Here is an 18,129-nt window from a genome sequence, read left to right as displayed (position 1 = left end):
TTGGCCCGACGGCCACCGACCGTATCGTGGTTAAATTTTTTCAAACTCAATGGTGACGGGTTTTAGGTGGTGCCCCGACTGTCCGCGGACGATGACCATTACAGACCCGCATCAGGTATGTGTCCTGTGCTTAGGGGTTACCCATCACGTCGTGACCTGTACCAATTGCTCCCAAATGACACCCAAGGGCCGCCAGGCTCGCTTAGAAAATAATGGAGTTTTTGTTCCAAACTAAACAGCCTACCTCTTCCAAATCATTGGCGTCATCGACTCTGTCGCCGTCGACGCCTCGGCACTGACTGATCCCCGGCGATTCCCGGCTGCCTAGTTCTCTGCCGAAGAAATCCACCTCGACGATCTCGGTGCCGGACCAACCTGAGCACCGAGAAAAACATAGGCATCAACACTGGAAGACTTCATCTGTTGATCCGGCTAAGGCATCAACATCTCTATCAATGTAGCCACCAAAGAAAAAGACCCACACGGATGAGCCGCCATCATCCTCCAAGCAAGGGTCACTGAGGCATTCCCCACTTCCAGTGGGACCAAGAGCTGAGATTCCACTTTCATCGGTGGAGCCTCCGGCGATGACAGTGCAGCGTCCAACTCTGGAACTGGTCCTACAAGCGCCAGCCTTCCATGAGGAATTGAACCGGATAGTTCAAGAGGCAGTCATCCAGGCACTGCAAGGACTCCTACCTTCATCGGCACCGGCACCAACTCCGGTTCCTGTCACCAACCCGATGCCCAAGGTGCTGGCTCCACTCCTGGACAGGTTAGACACGCTCATCGGAGCGCTTCCACTGGTGCTCTCAAAGACACCAGTCTATCCATCGACACCGATCCCGCTTTCATAGGCGGTTGAGGAAACACCGATGCCGGATCCTGTCCCAGGGCCTTCAGGAGTTCCTCCACTGAAGTGTCCACCGAGTTCACCGGTGCCGCATCGGCCTCTCTCTGTTCCTCCGATGCCGTCGGTGCCACCTCAGATTCCCTCGGTGCCAAGACCGGATCCATCGGGGATAGGCTTTTTTCTCCCTTCAGGTGGCCCGCCTGATGCAGGAGACTAGCCTTATCAGCCCCTGTCTGAGGATACCTCGGATTCCCAGGATACTGAAGATATTCCTTCTGGGCCATCTCCTCCTGAAGAGAGAAGATGTTCTCCCCCAGAGAATTTGTCCTTTATTAGCTTTATTAAGGAAATGTCCAAGGCCATTCCTTTTAAGCTTCAGACTGAAGAGGATTCCAGACACAAAATGTTGGAAGTCCTCCAGATTGTAGATGCCCCCAAGGAGGTGATGTCTATACCTGTGCATGAAGTCCTCTTAGATCTTCTCCAACGTAACTTGGAACATCCAGGGACGGTGCCCCCAGTGAATCGCAAGACTGACACCACCTACTTAGTTAAATCTGCTCCTGGTTTCCAGAAGACCCAGTTGTCGCACCATTCTGTAGTGGTGGAATCTGCCCAGAAGAAGGCGAGATGACCTAGACCTCACCACACCTCCTGGGAAGGAGCAGAGGTTCCTGGATGCCCTGGGGCGCAGGGTATTTCATGGATCCATGCTCATTTCGCGTGTCGCTGCTTACCAGCTTTATATGATGCAGTACATGAGGAATATTTTCAAGCTTCTTCAGGTCGTCTCTGACTCCCTGCCAGATGAATTCCAAGAACAACTGAATGCCATCCTCAAAAAAGGTCCTAATGCTGGAAAGCACGAGGTCCCTGCAGCATATGATATCTTCGACACATCTTCTAGAGTGTTTGCGGCTGGTATAAGTGCCAGAATTTGGGCATAGCTCAAATCCTCAGATTTACGGCCTGAAGTTCAGGAGCGATTGGCAGATCTCCCCTGTACTGGTGATAATCTTTTCAGGGACAAGATTCAGGAGACTGTCACACAGCTCAAGGACCATCACGAGACATTAGGCCAACTCTCATCTGTGCCCTCTGATTTTCCCTCCACTTCAAAACGGCCGTTCAGAAGAGAGTCTAAGAGGACAACCTATAAGGCTCGTAGGTACTATCCTCCCCCATCTCGCAGTCCCACAGCCAGACCGTACCATAAAGGTCAGTCTCACCAGTCCAGACCTCAGAAGACCCAGCCAGCTCCACAGCCTGGCCCTGCGTCGGGGTTTTGACTCCCGGCTAGAGAGCAATCGTCAACCTCCACTACTGTCTCTGCCAGTAGGGGGCCGCTTGTGTCATTTCACCGCCGTCTGGCGCACGATCACAACGGATCAATGGGTCCTTTCAGTGGTGTCTCAAGGTTACCATCTCAACTTCCTTTCAGTGCCATCAGACTCCCCACCTCGGCTGGGGTGGGGTCTATCCAACCACTCACCTCTCCTGGAGGAGGAAATTACAAACCTCCTCCGATCCAGTGCCATAGAACCAGTACCCCCTCTACAACAGGGAAAAGGGTTCTATTCTCAGTATTTCCTAATACCAAAAAAATCAGGAGGCAATCGTCTAATTTTGGATCTACGTGCTTTAAACAAACATCTACAAAAGGAAAAGTTCAGGATGGTAATCTTGGGATCCCTCCTCCCTCTTCTTCAGAATGGAGATTGGCTTTGCTCTCTAGACCTACAGGACGCATACACGCAAATATCAATAACACCGTCTCATCGACGATACTTCCGTTTCCTGGTCGGACACCGACACTTCCAGTATCGAGTAATGCCATTCGGCCTAGCATCGGCACCTCGTGTCTTTATGAAATGCCTGGCAGTAGTAGCGGTGTACCTTCGCCGACAGAGCATCCTTGTCTACCCCTACCTAGACGACTGGTTGCTAAGGGCCCCATCAGAGATGGAGGTACTACGATCCCTCCATCTAACCCTGCAGCTACTACTGTCACTGGGATTTCTAGTGAACTACCAAAAATCCAATCTCATTTCATCGCAGATCCTCTCCTTCACTGGAGCAGACTTGGACACCGTTCAGGCAAGAGCGTTTCTCTCAAGAGATCGTGCCCATGCTCTAGCTTCTCTTGCAATTCAAATGCCAACTCGTCGCTGCACGACGGCTCGCCGATTCCTCATTTTGTTGGGTCACATGGCTACCTCGGTACATGTGACTCCTATGGCTCGCCTGGCCATGAGGGTAACCCAGTGGATCCTAAGGTCCCAGTGATCCCAGGCTCATCATCCAATGTCCAACATTGTCCACGTCACCAGACAACTTCGTCTCTTGTTAGCATGGTGGAGTCAAGAGTCTAATCGTCTCAAAAGACTGCCTTTTCAATCTCCAGTTCCTGAAGACAGATGCTTCCACCCTCGGTTGGGGAGCCCATGGCAACAACCTGCAAACTCAGGGAACCTGGTCTGCACAAGAGTCACAACATCAAATACATTTTGTAGAGTTCAGGGCCATAAGATATGCCCTAGTGGCTTTCCTGGATTGTCTTACCAACAAGACAATCTGATCCAAACAGACAACCAGGTAGCGATGTGGTACATCAACAAGCAGAGTGAAACGGGCTCATACCTGTTGTCAAGAAGCAGCACAGATATGGTCCTGGTCTTTCTCCCACTCCATGTTTCTCGAGCAACCTACCCGGCAGGCGTGGATAATGTGCTTGTGGACAAGTTGAGTTGACCTTTCATCCCCACGAATGGTCCCTCAATCCCACTGTGGCAGAGGGAATCTTCCAAAGGTGGGGCTATCGACATATAGACCTCTTTGCGTCATGTCACAACTGCAAAGTGGACAATTACTGCTCCCTACATCACAGTTTCCAGACACCACCGAGGGATGCTTTTGCCCTCTCATGGTCCCAAGGCCTCCTATATGCGTACCCTCCACTTCCACTCATCAGCAAGACTCTCGTGAAATTACGGCAGGACAAGGGCTTAATGAGTCTAATAGCCCCTTACTGGCCGCAGCAGGTGTGGTTTCTCATCCTTCGCGACCTCTCAGTCTATCCTTATGTTCGCCTGGGAACGAATCCGTCTCTGATAACTCAGAACAATGGGCAGCTCCATCATCCGAACTCCAGGCCCTGTCACTGACGGCCTGGATGTTGAAAGGCTAATTCTACAGCCTCTAAATCTCTTGGACGTTGTATCCCAAGTCCTCATAGCTTCATGGAAGCCTTCCACAAGGAAATCTTCTCTCTCCAAATGGAAAAGGTTTTCCTTATGATGCAGGTCGAAGGAAATTGATCCCTTTACCTGCCCCACTTCGAAGTTCCTAGACTACCTCTGGTACCTGTCGGAGGCTGGTCTACAAACTTCCTCCATCAGAGTGCATGTCAGCGCCGTAGCTGCGTACCATAAAGGCGTGGGAGAGGTCTCAATATTGACACATTCCCTAGTAGCACGCTTCATGAGGGGTTTACTGCATTTAAAGCTGACACTGCGTCCTCCGGCCCCTGCTTGATATCTCAGTGTTGTATTAGCACGGCTCAGGAAACCTCCATTTGAGCTTCTACACTCCTGCGAGCTACGTTATCTCACTTGGAAAATGATTTTTCTCCTAGCCATAACGTCGGCTCGCAGGGTTAGTGAACTACAAGTGCTAGTAACATACCTACTCATCCTAAAATTTTACCAAAGGTAGTATCTGAATTTCATTTAAATCAATCCATTATACTGCCTACTTTCTTTCCAAAACCCCACTCACATCCAGGTGACCAAGCGCTGCATTCCTTGGACTGCAAACGTGCGTTAGCCTTTTATTTGCAACGCACTGCAGCCCATAGAAAGTCCACCCAGCTGTTTATCTCCTTTGATAAAACTAAACTGAGAGTTTCGGTGGGCAAGCAGACCTTATCCTCCTGGCTAGCGGAGTGTATTTCCTTCTGCTACCAGCAAGCAGGCCTCCTGCTACAGGAACATGTGAAAGCGCACTCTATAAGAGCCATGGCAACATCAGTCCCGCACCTCCGTTCGGTGCCCCTTGCCGACATCTGCAAAGCTGCGATATGGAGTTCTCTCCATACCTTTGCAGCTCACTATTGCCTGGACAAGGCTGGCAAACAAGATTCCATTTTTGGCCAGTCTGTTCTGCGCAATTTATGCTCAGCTTAATACCCAGCTTCCTGCCAGCGACCCACTAGAATGTCAGGATGCCCTCCTAACCAAAACCCAGCCCTGTTGTTGTGCCTCTTGCACGTCTTTGGGTGTTTTTGGTACATTTACTCGGGCATCCTCAGCTCGCTACTCACCCATATGTGAGGACTAACATCCTGCTTGTCCTGTGAGAAAGCAGAGTTGCTTATCTGTAACAGGTGTTCTTACAGGACAGCAGGATGTTAGTCCTCACGAAACCAACCTGCCACCCGTGGATTTGGGTTTGCTTATTTATTTATTTATTTTTATATACCGGTGTTGCTTATGATTTCTTATTTTATTTTTTCACTCCTACTTTTACTATAAACGAGATTGAAGGGGGACCCCTGCTGGATGCAGGGTTAGGTGGCATGCTGGGCATGCTCAGTGTGCCTAGTCAAAGTTCTAGAAACTTTGACAAAGTGTTCTGTGAGGGCTCCATCCTGATGATATCACCCATATGTGAGGACTAATATCCTGCTGTCCTGTAAGAACACTTGTTACAGGTAAGCAACTCTGCTATATGCATGTAGGTTTACCTGCTGAAGCACTCCCTGGGGTAGAGATCGGGAGGGGATTGCACTTATGTGTATGCTTCTGCATTTTCAAAAGTATACATGTAAGCTTTTCTGAAAAAACTATGTACACAGTTTATCAGATGTAAATATGTATTGGTGGGATAATTTTTAACAAGAAGCTATACGTGTACATTCCCTTTTGACAATTGATGTGAAGTATTCAAGTAATTGCCTCAAAATCTATGCAAGTTAAAAAATGATCTCCTAATGAGTAAGTTTTCAAAGGGGTTGTGTGCACAAAATTAGCATATATGCACATAAATAGCCTACATTTGCATACATGCTATTTTATAAATATGGAAAGTACCCATATATTTTTGGTTTCGTGCGCACATTTACTGGTGCAAAAAAAGGGGTGCTCCAAGCAGGGGTCAAGAGGTATGCACAGATGTTGCTATTTTAGAAGAGATTTACTTGCAAATTATCTAACGTATTGTGCAGTTTTACAGCTGCTAATTGACTAGAACGATTAATATCAGGTTTGCCTGTTTTTGGGTAGGAGGTCTGGGTGAACTGGTGGGGATTAGGGTGATGTGCTAGAGAGTCTAAGTGAGAGACTGAGTAAACTGGCAGTGGTATTGGCAAACTCATGATTTCAAATACGTGCACAAGAAAGTATTTATATGTGAGAATGTTATAAAATACCTGTTTTTACACCTACATGTTTTTTTTTTATGCAACAAATATATATGCATATGTTTACAAAATAGGTAGGAAAAGTAAGCACTTTCATTGCAGTGGAAATATACCCGTGTTCTGAAATATACACACCTACTTTTGTAGCATATTTAGCCAATATTTTATAAACTGCACAGCTCCTGATACACAGTTTATAATAAATATTAGGATAAATCTCTGCATGTCCATTTATGCGCACACATGCAGTAATGTGAATAGCTTTGAAAGTTATTCTCCGAATGTATTAATGAAGAAATTAAGTCTTTTTTTTTTTTCCCCTCTTCTCAAAGTTGGGTTCCATTAAATGAGTTGTCAAAATAACAAATGTGAAAAGAAAATAGTTTTTTAGAGTTTAGAACTGAAGAAGTGCAATAATTTAATATACTCTATGGGGTAGATTTTAAAAAAGTGCGCCTTCGCGTACTTTTGTTGGCGCACCAGGCGCAAACAAAAGTACGCTGGATTTTAGTAGATACGCGTGTAGCCGCTAAAATCCAGGATCGGCGCGCGCAAGGCTGCCGATTTTGTGCAGCCGGTGCGCGCCGAGCCGCGCAGCCTGCCGCCGTTCCCTCCAAGGCCGCTCCGAAATCGGAGCGGCCTTGGAGGGAACTCGCTTTCGCCCTCCCCTCACCTTCCCCTCCCTTCCTCTATCTAACCCACCCCCCCCGGCCCTATCTAAACCCCCCCCCCTACCTTTGTCGGGGGATTTACGCCTCCTGGAGGGAGAAGTAAATCCCCGCGCGCCAGCGGGCTGCTAGCGCACCGAGACGCGACCTGGGGGCGGTTCCAGAGGGAGCGGCCACGCCCCCGGACCGCCTCGGGCCGAAACCACGCCCCCGGGCCCGCCCCCGAAACGTCGCGTCCCGCCCCCAAAACACCGTGCCGATCGGCCCCGCCCCCGGCATGCCCCCCTCGAAAAACCCCAGGACTTAACGCGAGTCCCGGGGCTCTGCACGCGCTGGCAGGCCTATGGAAAATAGGCGCGCCGGCGCACAAGGCCCTGCTCGCGTAAATCCGGGCGGATTTACGCGAGCAGGGCTCTTAAAATCCACCCCTATGCCTTTCAAGACCAATTTCCATGTGGAACCCTTTATCGGTAATTAATTGTCTATTTTAAAGGGACATTATCAGAGTTGGTAAAATGGGAATTTGAATCTCTGTACAAGATAAATAAATCTTAGCCCAACGATCTTGATGGCTTTCTATTTAGTTACAAATTGCATTTCTTTTACCCATTGGAATAATATTTTTTAGTACTTTTTAAATGAAAATGATAAAGTCCTTGTGCCATGATGTGTCATGTTGGAGTGGCTGAATTAGTTTACGTCCCTGATCTAGGTACAAAAATTTGAAATTGAACAATGGAGACAAAACAGGGTCTGTCTAATTAGGATATTCCAGTGTTCCTTCCATTTATGATTTTGCATTTGTAAAAGAAAAAAATGGTTGCTGAATTTCAGACTCCCATTTTACTAACCCTGACAATGCTTCTTTTATTTATCATGTTGCTTGTTGATAACAAGTCTTACTTTTCTCTTTTTGTTTTTTTTCATTGATCTTGTCCTATAGATGCTTGGCATGTGATTTTTATTTATATTAGAGATGTGATTCGGCCGAACCTTTTGGTTCGGCCTTCGTTATCGGCCTGTCAATTTTTTTTTCGGCTGTCCCGTGGACCATCCAATGCGCCTACCATGTGACAGGGGCCGGTCAATGGCACCGATAGCCCCTGTCACATGGTAAGGGCAAAGGGCCATCGGCGCCATTTTGATTAGTGGCAGCTGACGGCCCGAGAGGGGGATATGGCTCCCGGGACCCCCCGCTGGACCACCAGGGACTTTAGGCAAGTTTTGGGGGGGTCGGGAGAGTGGGGGATTGTAATTAATTAAATCTGAAGGGTTGGGGTGGGTTTGGATTTTTTTTTTTTTAATTTTATGTGCCCTTTCTCCCCCTCCCCCCCCTGAAAACGATAGGAAAACCCATGAAATTTTGTGTGGTTTTCTTATCGTTTCAGGGACCCCCCAAACTGCGACGAAATAGGAAATATCATCTATATTTCCTATTTTGTCACAAACTAATGCACATCCCTAATTTATATGTATACAGTATATTTCTCAGGATGCCTGTATCCAATGCACCAGGTAAGGAATGAAGTTAGAGGAAGAAACATTAATGTTGAAAGTCTCAAGACAGCAGAACAAGAGAAGAATAGAATTATAGTGGTGAAGAAATGAGTTAAGCAATTTTTTTGAACATTGCATTTGAGGAAGCAGAACAGATAGAAAGTGATTTGTTCTACACATGAGGGATGATCAGGTGAAATAAATGGAAATGGGATGTAGCTATCAGCGTAAATGGACAAAACAAAGAAAGAAGATGCTAGGATAGGAGAGAACATGAAGGAACATTTATGTTGTGCAGTGACCTACGTGTTTTTTCCATCCACTTTATTCACCATTTGCTTATTTCTGGCAGGTTCTCTACTTCTTTCCTAAAGTATGTAGGAGGCTAAAAAGAACAACTTTCATAGAATAAACCCATAATACTGCATATTGAAAACATGCCAAAACAGAATCTGTACCTTAGAGTTTTCTTAAATACAAAGAAATAAACTGTTACAAGGCTTCGTTTTCCAGATGACATGGTTGTGTGCTTAACAGGTTTCTTTTATAGTACTAGAGCTTGTTTGCTAGGCACAGAAATATTGCATTAGTGATTTGACAAGTTCCCATGATACATTAGATACATTGTGTATGCTTCATAAAGCATCATGGAATGTTTGTCGAGACACAACACTGGATTGTCAGAGCATCCTTTTTTTTTTTTGTTGTTGTATATATTTTTATTGAATTTTTAAGGACCATTACATATACACAGACAGGTATAGTCTTCCTTGTGCAGCAAAAGAAATGTCTGGTTGCCAAAGTTCCAAGACATTAGAAATAAAGCCAGAACCTTGGGATAATATCTACTCTAAGATAGGGAAGGGTATAATCTCAGCTACTCTAATAGAAAACGAATTTAAACTGCTATACAGGTGGCATTACACCCCAGAGCGACTTCATCGTCTCTATCCTCAGGTGTCGGATAAATGCTGGAAAGGTTGTGGGGCAACGGGTACCTTTTTTCATTTATGGTGGGAGTGCAAAACGATTTCTCGGATCTGGGACGCTGTCTCAGATTGGATTTCGGGTATTATAGGGGAGACTGTTTCTCTCACACCTCAGCAGGCCCTCCTCAGTGGGGACCTTGCGTCAGGGGATATACATCATTCTCAGTTTGTTAAGTTTGTGGTTACAGCAACCAGGTATGAAATAGCGCGCCACTGGAAGGGTCCAGTGACACCTCAAATGGCGGCTATTAAAACGAGAGTGGATAAGGTCTATCATTTGTGCAAGATAACTGCTCACAAACAACATAGATTTACCTCCTTCCAGAAGGTTTGGCAGCCTTACCAATTATGGCGAGTATCTCTAATTACAGGATGAATATCGTTGGGTGTTTTCCTTATATGTCCAGACTACGGTAGATAACTTCATTTTCTTAGTCACGATGCGTGTACATGTTGTTACTGGGTGATGTTCAAAAATGGATTCTGCAAGTTGGGGGGGAGTGGGGGAAGGGGGTATACTATACACAATAACATCATAGAAACTTATTTCAGTTCAGTGTTTATTGTATCTTCATACGTATGTACACAAAAATGTTACATTTTATTGTTCATGACGTTTCTAATAAAAATTTTAAATTGGAAAAGAAATAAAGCCAGAACAAAGAAACTGGTAAAACATGTAGAAAACATAGTGAACAAGGTAACACTGATTACGATGTCTCCACGGATAGAATTAAACTTCAATACGAAGCCGGTGTAATAGCATCAGAACAAACATACAAACAAGTGCAAACTATTTTCTGCATGTAAACAAACAGTGATTTGGGGTCCTTTTATTTTCTCCCCTTAGACCCCCCTCCCTACCCACCCATCCCCCCTTTGCAGTGCCCCCGGGGAAATCAGTAGTTGGGCTGGTAAGGAGACTTGTCCCCAGTTGTCTGTTAGTGTACAGTTAGAATGTGGACAGAACGATAGTATGTTAGTATAAAGCAAGGGGCCTCTTTTGAAATCCAGTAATGGAGGATGAGTTGTTTGACCATGAGACCAGCCTTGTCCACCAGATGGGCATTGGGGGCTTTTAATCTATCCGTGGTTAACATGTATGATCCCAAAAGCCACACCTTGGGTTCTAGTGGGATGGTGCATTTGCATATAGTAGAGCAAAAGGTTTGTATATGTCTCCAAAGGTCCGCAATCTTTATGCAGGTCCAGAAACTGTGAAAAAAATCACCCGTTTCAGCATTGCATGTTAAGCAGTTAGGAGCCTTGCATATCCCTGCGTGAAATGCAGCAGCAAAAGAGAAATATAATTGCCAAATAAATTTAAATTGCAATTCATGCAAATTGTCATTCTCTGTGAGCTTCAAGGTTTTTTGAAAGTATAATTTTATGTTGGCAGAGGTAAGATCCATAGCTGGTATCCCTGCCCATTTCTTTTCAATGCTCCCAAAATTATTTGTAGCCAAGAGCAGATTCAGTATTTTAGAGAACATGGAGCATGAAAATCAGATGGGCTTCTTAACACCTAAAATCTCTGCTAGTTGCCCTCTCTGGGATTAGGCCATTCTGAATTTCTACTGGGTATTTCCCCCTCAGACCAACAGAGGTCTCCTTGATCTCCTTCATCATAGCCTGGTTCCTGGTTCGGCACACCCCTGTGGTCAGAGAAGGATTCTATGGGAATTTCTTGAGATCCCTACCAGACTTGCTTCAGTATACCTCTTCTCCAGAGGATTTTGACTACTCATGCTTTATTGTGAAAATTTTCAGAGGGGGAGCTGATAAGAGGTGGGTGACACTTTATAAACTAACAAATTTATTGAAGCATGAGCCTTCGAGAACCAGACTCCACTTCATCAGATACATAAAGTGCAGTACAGGAGTGGATAAATACAAATGAAAATGGGGGGGAGGGGGAAGATAGAGAACAAAATGAAGTCACTGAATAGAGTAGAGCAGGTTATAGAAAGGGAGTGTTAATAGGATTATAATTCTGCCAACTGACAACTGAGGTAAATGAGAAAAGACAGGATGATCTGTGAATAGATACAATAAGTCCATAGGCACCTGTAGTGTGCCATGAAGCCATTGTCTCTTTTCAGACCTAGGACGATGGTGTTACATTTATTTATGAATTCCAATTCAGCAGTTTCTCACTGGAGTCTTCCTTTGAAATTCTTTTGTAGGAGTATTTATTTAATAAATACTCCTACAAAATTCTTTTGTAGGAGTATTTATTTAAGAACATTTCTACACTGCTACTCAATATATTTGCAAATACATAGAAACATAGAAACATAGAAATGACGGCAGAAGAAGACCGAATGGCCCATCCAGTCTGCCCAGCAAGCTTCACACATTTTTTCTCTCATACTTATCTGTTTCTCTTAGCTCTTTGTTCTATTCCCCTTCCACCCCCACCATTAATGTAGAGAGCAGTGATGGAGCTGCATCCTTTGTTCTATTCCCCTTCCACCCCAACCATTAATGTAGAGAGCAGTGATGGAGCTGCATCCAAGTGAAATATCTAGCTTGATTAGTTAGGGGTAGTAGGGGTAGTAACCGCCGCAATAAGCAAGCTACACCCATGCTTATTTGTTTTACCTAGACTATGTTATACAGCCCTTGTTGGTTGTTTTTTCTTCTCCCCTGCCGTTGAAGCAGGGAGCTATGCTGGATATGTGTGAAGTATCAGTTTTTTTCTCCCCTGCCGTTGAAGCAGAGAGCTATGCTGGATATGCGTGAAGTATCAGTTTTTTTTCTCCCCTGCCGTTGAAGCAGAGAGCCATGCTGGATATGCATTGAAAGTGAAGTATCAGGCACATTTGGTTTGGGGTAGTAACCGCCGTAACAAGCCAGCTACTCCCCGCTTTGTGATTGCGAATCCTTTTTTTCTTCACCCCTGTCGTTGAAGCTATGCAGGATATGCGTGAAGCATCAGTTTTTTTTTTTTTTTTCCCTGCTGGTGAAGCAGAGAGCTATGCTGGAAATGCGTGATGTATCAGTCTTTCTCCCATGCCGTTGAAGCAGAGAGCCATGCTGGATATGCATGGAAAGTGAAGTATCAGGCACATTTGGTTTGGGGTAGTAACCGCCGTAACAAGCCAGCTACTCCCCGCTTTGTGAGTGCGAACCCTTTTTTCTTCTCCCTTGCCGTTGAAGCAGAGAGCTCTGCTGGATGTGTGAAGTATCAGTTATTCTTCTCCCCTGCCGTTGAAGCAGAGAGCTATGCTGTATATGCATTGAAAGTGAAGTATCAGGCATATTTGGTTTGGGGTAGTAACCGCCGTAACAAGCCAGCTACTCCCCTCTTTGTGAGTGCAAATCCTTTTTTCCATTTCCTCTTGCTGCTGAAGCTTAGAGCGATGTTGGAGTCACAGTAAGCATGTGTATGTTTATTGAATAGGGGTATTGTGTCCAGGCAGTAGCCATCATTCTGGCGAGTCACCCACTCTTCATTGGCGGTCTCTTGACTTTATGGATCCACTGTGTTTATCCCACGCCCCTTTGAAGTCTTTCACAGTTCTGGTCTTCACCACTTCCTTCGGAAGGGCATTCCAGGCATCCACCACCCTCTCCGTGAAGAAATACTTCCTGACATTGGTTCTGAATCTTCCTCCCTGGAGCCTCAAATCGTGACCCCTGGTTCTGCTGATTTTTTTCCTATGGAAAAGGTTTGTCGTTGTTTTTGGATCATTAAAACCTTTCAAGAATCTGAAAGTCTGTATCATATCACCTCTGCTCCTCCTTTCCTCCAGGGTGTACATATTTAGATTCTTCAATCTCTCCTCGTATGTCATCCGATGAAGATCCTCCACCTTCCTGGTCGCCCTTCTCTGTACCGCTTCCATCTTGTCTTTGTCTTTTTGTAGATACAGTCTCCAGAACTGAACACAGTACTCCAGGTGAGGCCTCACCAAGGACCTGTACAAGGGAATAATCACTTCCCTTTTCTTACTCGATATTCCTCTCTCTATGCAGCCCAGCATTCTTCTGGCTTTTGCTATCGCCTTGTCGCATTGTTTCGCAGACTTCACATCATTAGACACTATCACCCCAAGGTCCCTCTCCTGCTCCGTGCACATCAGCCTTTCCCCCCCCATCGAATACAGTTCATTCAGATTTCCACTCCCCATATGCATGACTTTGCACTTCTTGGCATTGAATCTCAGCTGCCATATCTTTGACCACTCTTCCAGTTTCCTTAGATCCCGTCTCATTCTCTCCACTCCTTCCGGCTGTCCACTCTGTTGCAGATCTTAGTGTCATCCGCAAAAAGACAAACCTTACCTTCTATCCCGTCCGCAATGTCGCTCACGATATACATCTTACATAGTCAAAATCTAATCGTATGTACAAATAAAAGCAAAAAAGATAAAATAACATAAAAATCTTAAAACTTAATAGATTATGAATGCAAACTCAGTACCATCATTCATTGTCTAGCTGCATTGTCGGCTGCAAATTCTTATGTTTACAACCAAGTTTTTAAGGCTTTCTTGAATATTTTTACATCTGTTAGTATTCTTAATTGTTCTGGTAGGGCATTCCACAACATAGGGCCAGCCACTGAGAAAGCCCTGTCCCTAACCCCCAATGTATGCATGTCTCATCAATGGGACCTTAAGGAGACCCTTGTTTTGGATTCTTAGTGTTATAGATGGAGTATAGATTCATAGGGTTGAACCAACCCATTGCATATTTGTGGTATTAATTTATGTATCAGCATTAGAGTTTTGCTGATGCATTAAATCCTGGCCCAAACTGGAAGACAGTGTAAGCTGATGAGAACTTTTTTCTACCTGAAAGAAGCTGTGCTTTGGGCTACTACAATTTTTTGAATCTCCAACTGGCTTTGTGTCCTTTTTGATGCATAGTCTCCTCAGATTGGTATGTGGCAAGCTTTGATGTTATATCTTCAGAAGGTCTGAAAGCTGTAACTTAAGTATAAAATCCAAGCCTCCCCAGGCTTTGGGATAGTCCAGCTACCACACCACTCACTGGTGATGTAGTTGGCATTGAAACGTACAAAGCGTATCTGTAATCATTCTTAACATTGGCAGTCTGCACTTCTGTGTCCGTCCCCCCGCCCCCCGTGTCAGGCGTGGGCGGACTGGAAGAATGGCCCCGTGGCTTTGGCACGGCGGGGGGTCGGTAAGATGGTGGCGGACTAGCTTAAATGGCGGACGCCGGTTTGGACGCCTGGAATGCACTAGGGTTGAGCGTACCGACGGCTCGGGGTACCGGTAATGTAATTATGTTGATTCATACTAATTAATGTTAATAAATACTGCGGCCTTGTTTCACCAAACATTGAGTTTCTGTGTAATATGTATGGCGGTGGGGGGAGGGGACAAAAAGGGGTTGAATTAGCACAAGTTTGATGCTACTACTTATAAGTTTCAATCATCAAGGCTTCTATCTTGGCTGTGTGTGCTAATTCAAACTCTTTTTGTGTCTATAGTAGCCAGAGTTGAAGTTTTGATGATTGGTGCTATTGCTCACAAGTTTCAAACTTGTACTAATTCAACTCCATTTGTTGGTTATCTGATAAGAAAAAATGTAATTACTGAGTTATAATTGTTCAAGATGACCGTTTTTATTAAGTAGATATAAAAGGGAGACTGCTGCCAGAGGCAGGAAGTGGGAAAAAAATCAAATAGGGGTACTCTTCTGTCTTATTGGGCTCTTGAAACTATCATTCTCTGCCCCTGTGCCTCACCCTCAATCACCTTTTCGGTTTCACACTCATACATGTAATGAATAAATGCTTGGCCTTGGGGTGTTAAGATGGAAGCTAAGGGTAAGTCTGTATAGTCTGGGTAGGAGGTTTAATGCTTTATGGTTTCTACAACTTTAAGAGTTTAAAATGCTTCTAAGATTAGTCTGTTTTTGGTCTATCTGATTCTCCCTAGATAAGTGTTGTGGAACTTGTGGACTGTGAGAACATGGAACATTGTGTCTTATGTTGGCCTACTGTGTGCTAGAGATGCACTTGTGTCAGAAGTAGGGAGATCCTACAAGCTGAGGCCTTCCCTGGGTCTAGCCATGGGTCATATAGTTCTGTTTCCCCTCACCACCAATAAGTTTGACTAACTCACCTCTTAAGAGTTTTAAACAATTTTTATTGCATAATTCTAGGCCGATTTCCAGGAACTTCAAAAATACTAGTTTCCCAAAACATAAGTCAAGCACTAATCACCTTTGTAAAGTTCTACATAACTTTTCCTCCTAAGAACATAAGAGCATGCCATACTGGGTCAGATCAAGGGTCCATCAAACCCAGCATCCTGTTTCCAACAGTGGCCAATCCAGGCCACAAGAACTTGGCAAGTATCCAAAAACCTAAGACTATTCCATGTTACTGTTGCTAGTAATAGCAGTGACTATTTTCTATCTCAACTTACAGGTCAACACAGTAAAGTGCGGCCGCGGTTACCCTGCTCCTAACCCACTTTCTACCCACTTTTCCGCCGCGTTAGTCCAACCCGCGATACACTATCCCCTTTAATCTACTCTTACCGCGTCCTTAAATCACCGGGTAACTCCTTCCGCCTGCGGCATGTATATTACATGTAAACGATTGAATTAGCTATTCCCCTCCCATACAGTAATGTGCGCCCCGACTATCGCTTTTTTACCCTGCCGTTTTGCCGCGCGTTTAATCTGCTAACTTACCGCCTACCCTTACCCCTGCGTTAGAGGCAGGGGTAAGGGTAGGCGGCAAACTTTCCCCCAGCCCCCACTCACCTGCCCTGGCCGTGTCCATAGGTGCTGGTCTCCGGGGCAGCCCCAGTCCTCTCCCCTCCTCCCGAAGCAACGAAAGCGGAAAAAAATCGAAAAAAAAAAAAGTTGCAAGAGAGAGAGGGGAGAGAGGGTGGGCAATCCTACGCTCGGGATTGCCAGACCTCTCTCCCCTCCTCCTGAAGCAAGGCGCGAAAAGTAGCCTTGCTTCGGGAGGAGGGGAGAGAGGGCTGGCAGTGTAAAGCTACGAAGCGACTTACTTTTTTTGCAGCCCCCCTCCAGAGACGGACATCGGCGAAGACGACCGCGGCTTCCCTGCCTCCAGCTGCCTGCAAAGATGGAGGCCTGCACGGGCGAAAGCGGCCCCTGTGCGTGCAATTGGGCCGCTCGATGCATGACGTCATGATGTTTGGCGTCACGGCATGTGACGTCACGGCTTGAGCGGCCCAATTGCATGCACAGGGGCCGCTTTCGCCCATGCGATGCGTCCATCTTCGCGGGCAGCTGGAGGCAGGGGAGCCGTGGTCCGGCCTTGCCGATGTCCGTCTCCGGAGGGGGGCTGCAAAAAAAGTAAGTCGCTTCGTTGCTTTACACTGCCAGTCCTCTATCCCCTCCTCCCGAAGCAAGGCTGCTTTTCGCGCCTTGCTTCGGGAGGAGGGGAGAGAGGACGGGCAATCCCGAGCATAGGAGAACCGTCCACTTCCTGGTACCTGTCATTTGAAATGACATTTGAAATGACAGGTACCAGCGTGTCCGTGAAGCGTTAGGCCAGCGCACCCAGGATACTGTATAGCGCTCTAAAGAGTAAAATGGGTTGCGCGGGCCTGACGCTTCACGGACGCTTCTTAGACGCAGCTTGCATTTGCAGGCTATTTACATACAGTATTGAGCGGTAGGTGAGCTGGACTGTGCATGCGGCAACCGCGGGTGCGCCGGGCACTAACGCAGCTCTTCCTACCGCTCCTTACTGTATCGGCCTGTTAATTAGTAGTAGGTAATGGACTTCTCCTCCAAGAACTTATCCAATCCTTTTTTAAACACAGCTATACAAACTGTACTAACCACATCCTCTGGCAACAAATTCCAGAGTTTAATTGTGCGTTGAGTGAAAAAGAACTTTCTCCGATTAGCTTTAAATGTACCACATGCCAACTTTATTTATTATTTATTTAAACACTTTTATATACCGAAATTCATATGGGCATCACATAGGTTTACATAAAACAATAGGGAAGAAGAGGAAGAAAAATCGGAAGAAAAAAAGTTACATTATAACAATACCTGATTTAAATAAAAGAGGCTAAGAGAAGAGAAAAGGATAGAGAAGAGCAGATAGGTAAAGGGGGAGATGTTAGAGGAGAAGGAGTACCCCCTATTATCTGAAAGAGTAAATAACTGATTCACTTCTACCCGTTCTAGACCTCTCATGATTTTAAACACCTCTGTCATATCCCCCCTCAGCTGTCTCTTCTCCAAGCTGAAAAGTCCTAATCTCTTTTATTCACCATTCCCTTTCTAATAATTTCTAACATTCTGTTTGCTTTTTTGACTGCTGCAGCACACTGAACCGACAATTTCAATGTGTTATCCATTATGACGCCTAGATCTCTTTCTTGGGTGGTAACACCTAATATGGAACCTAACATTGTGTAACTATAACTTGGGTTATTTTTCCCTATATGCATCACCTTGCACTTATCCACATTAAATTTCAACTGCCATTTGGATGCCCAATTTTCCAGTCTCACAAGATCTTCCTGCAATTTATCACAATCTGCTTGTGATTTAACTACTCTGAATAATTTTGTATCATCCGCAAATTTGATCACCTCACTCATCGTATTTCTTTCCAGATCATTTATAAATATATTGAAAAGCACTGGTCCCAGTACGGATCCCTGAGGCACTCCACTGTTTACCCTTTTTCACTGAAAAAACTGACCATTTAATCCTACTCTC

At 45.4% G+C, this 18,129-nt stretch overlaps 1 protein-coding gene across 2 annotated transcripts in view; it reads left to right on the top strand.

The window, feature by feature from the left end:
* BBS9 (Bardet-Biedl syndrome 9) overlaps positions 1–18,129 on the top strand; it is a 1,052,120-nt gene that overhangs the window by 247,026 nt on the left and 786,965 nt on the right. The window lies entirely within an intron of this gene.

This window comes from Rhinatrema bivittatum, chromosome 2, assembly GCF_901001135.1.
Source record: "Rhinatrema bivittatum chromosome 2, aRhiBiv1.1, whole genome shotgun sequence".
Taxonomy (NCBI): Eukaryota; Metazoa; Chordata; class Amphibia; order Gymnophiona; family Rhinatrematidae; genus Rhinatrema; species Rhinatrema bivittatum.
This window is presented reverse-complemented; position numbering and strand designations above follow the sequence as displayed.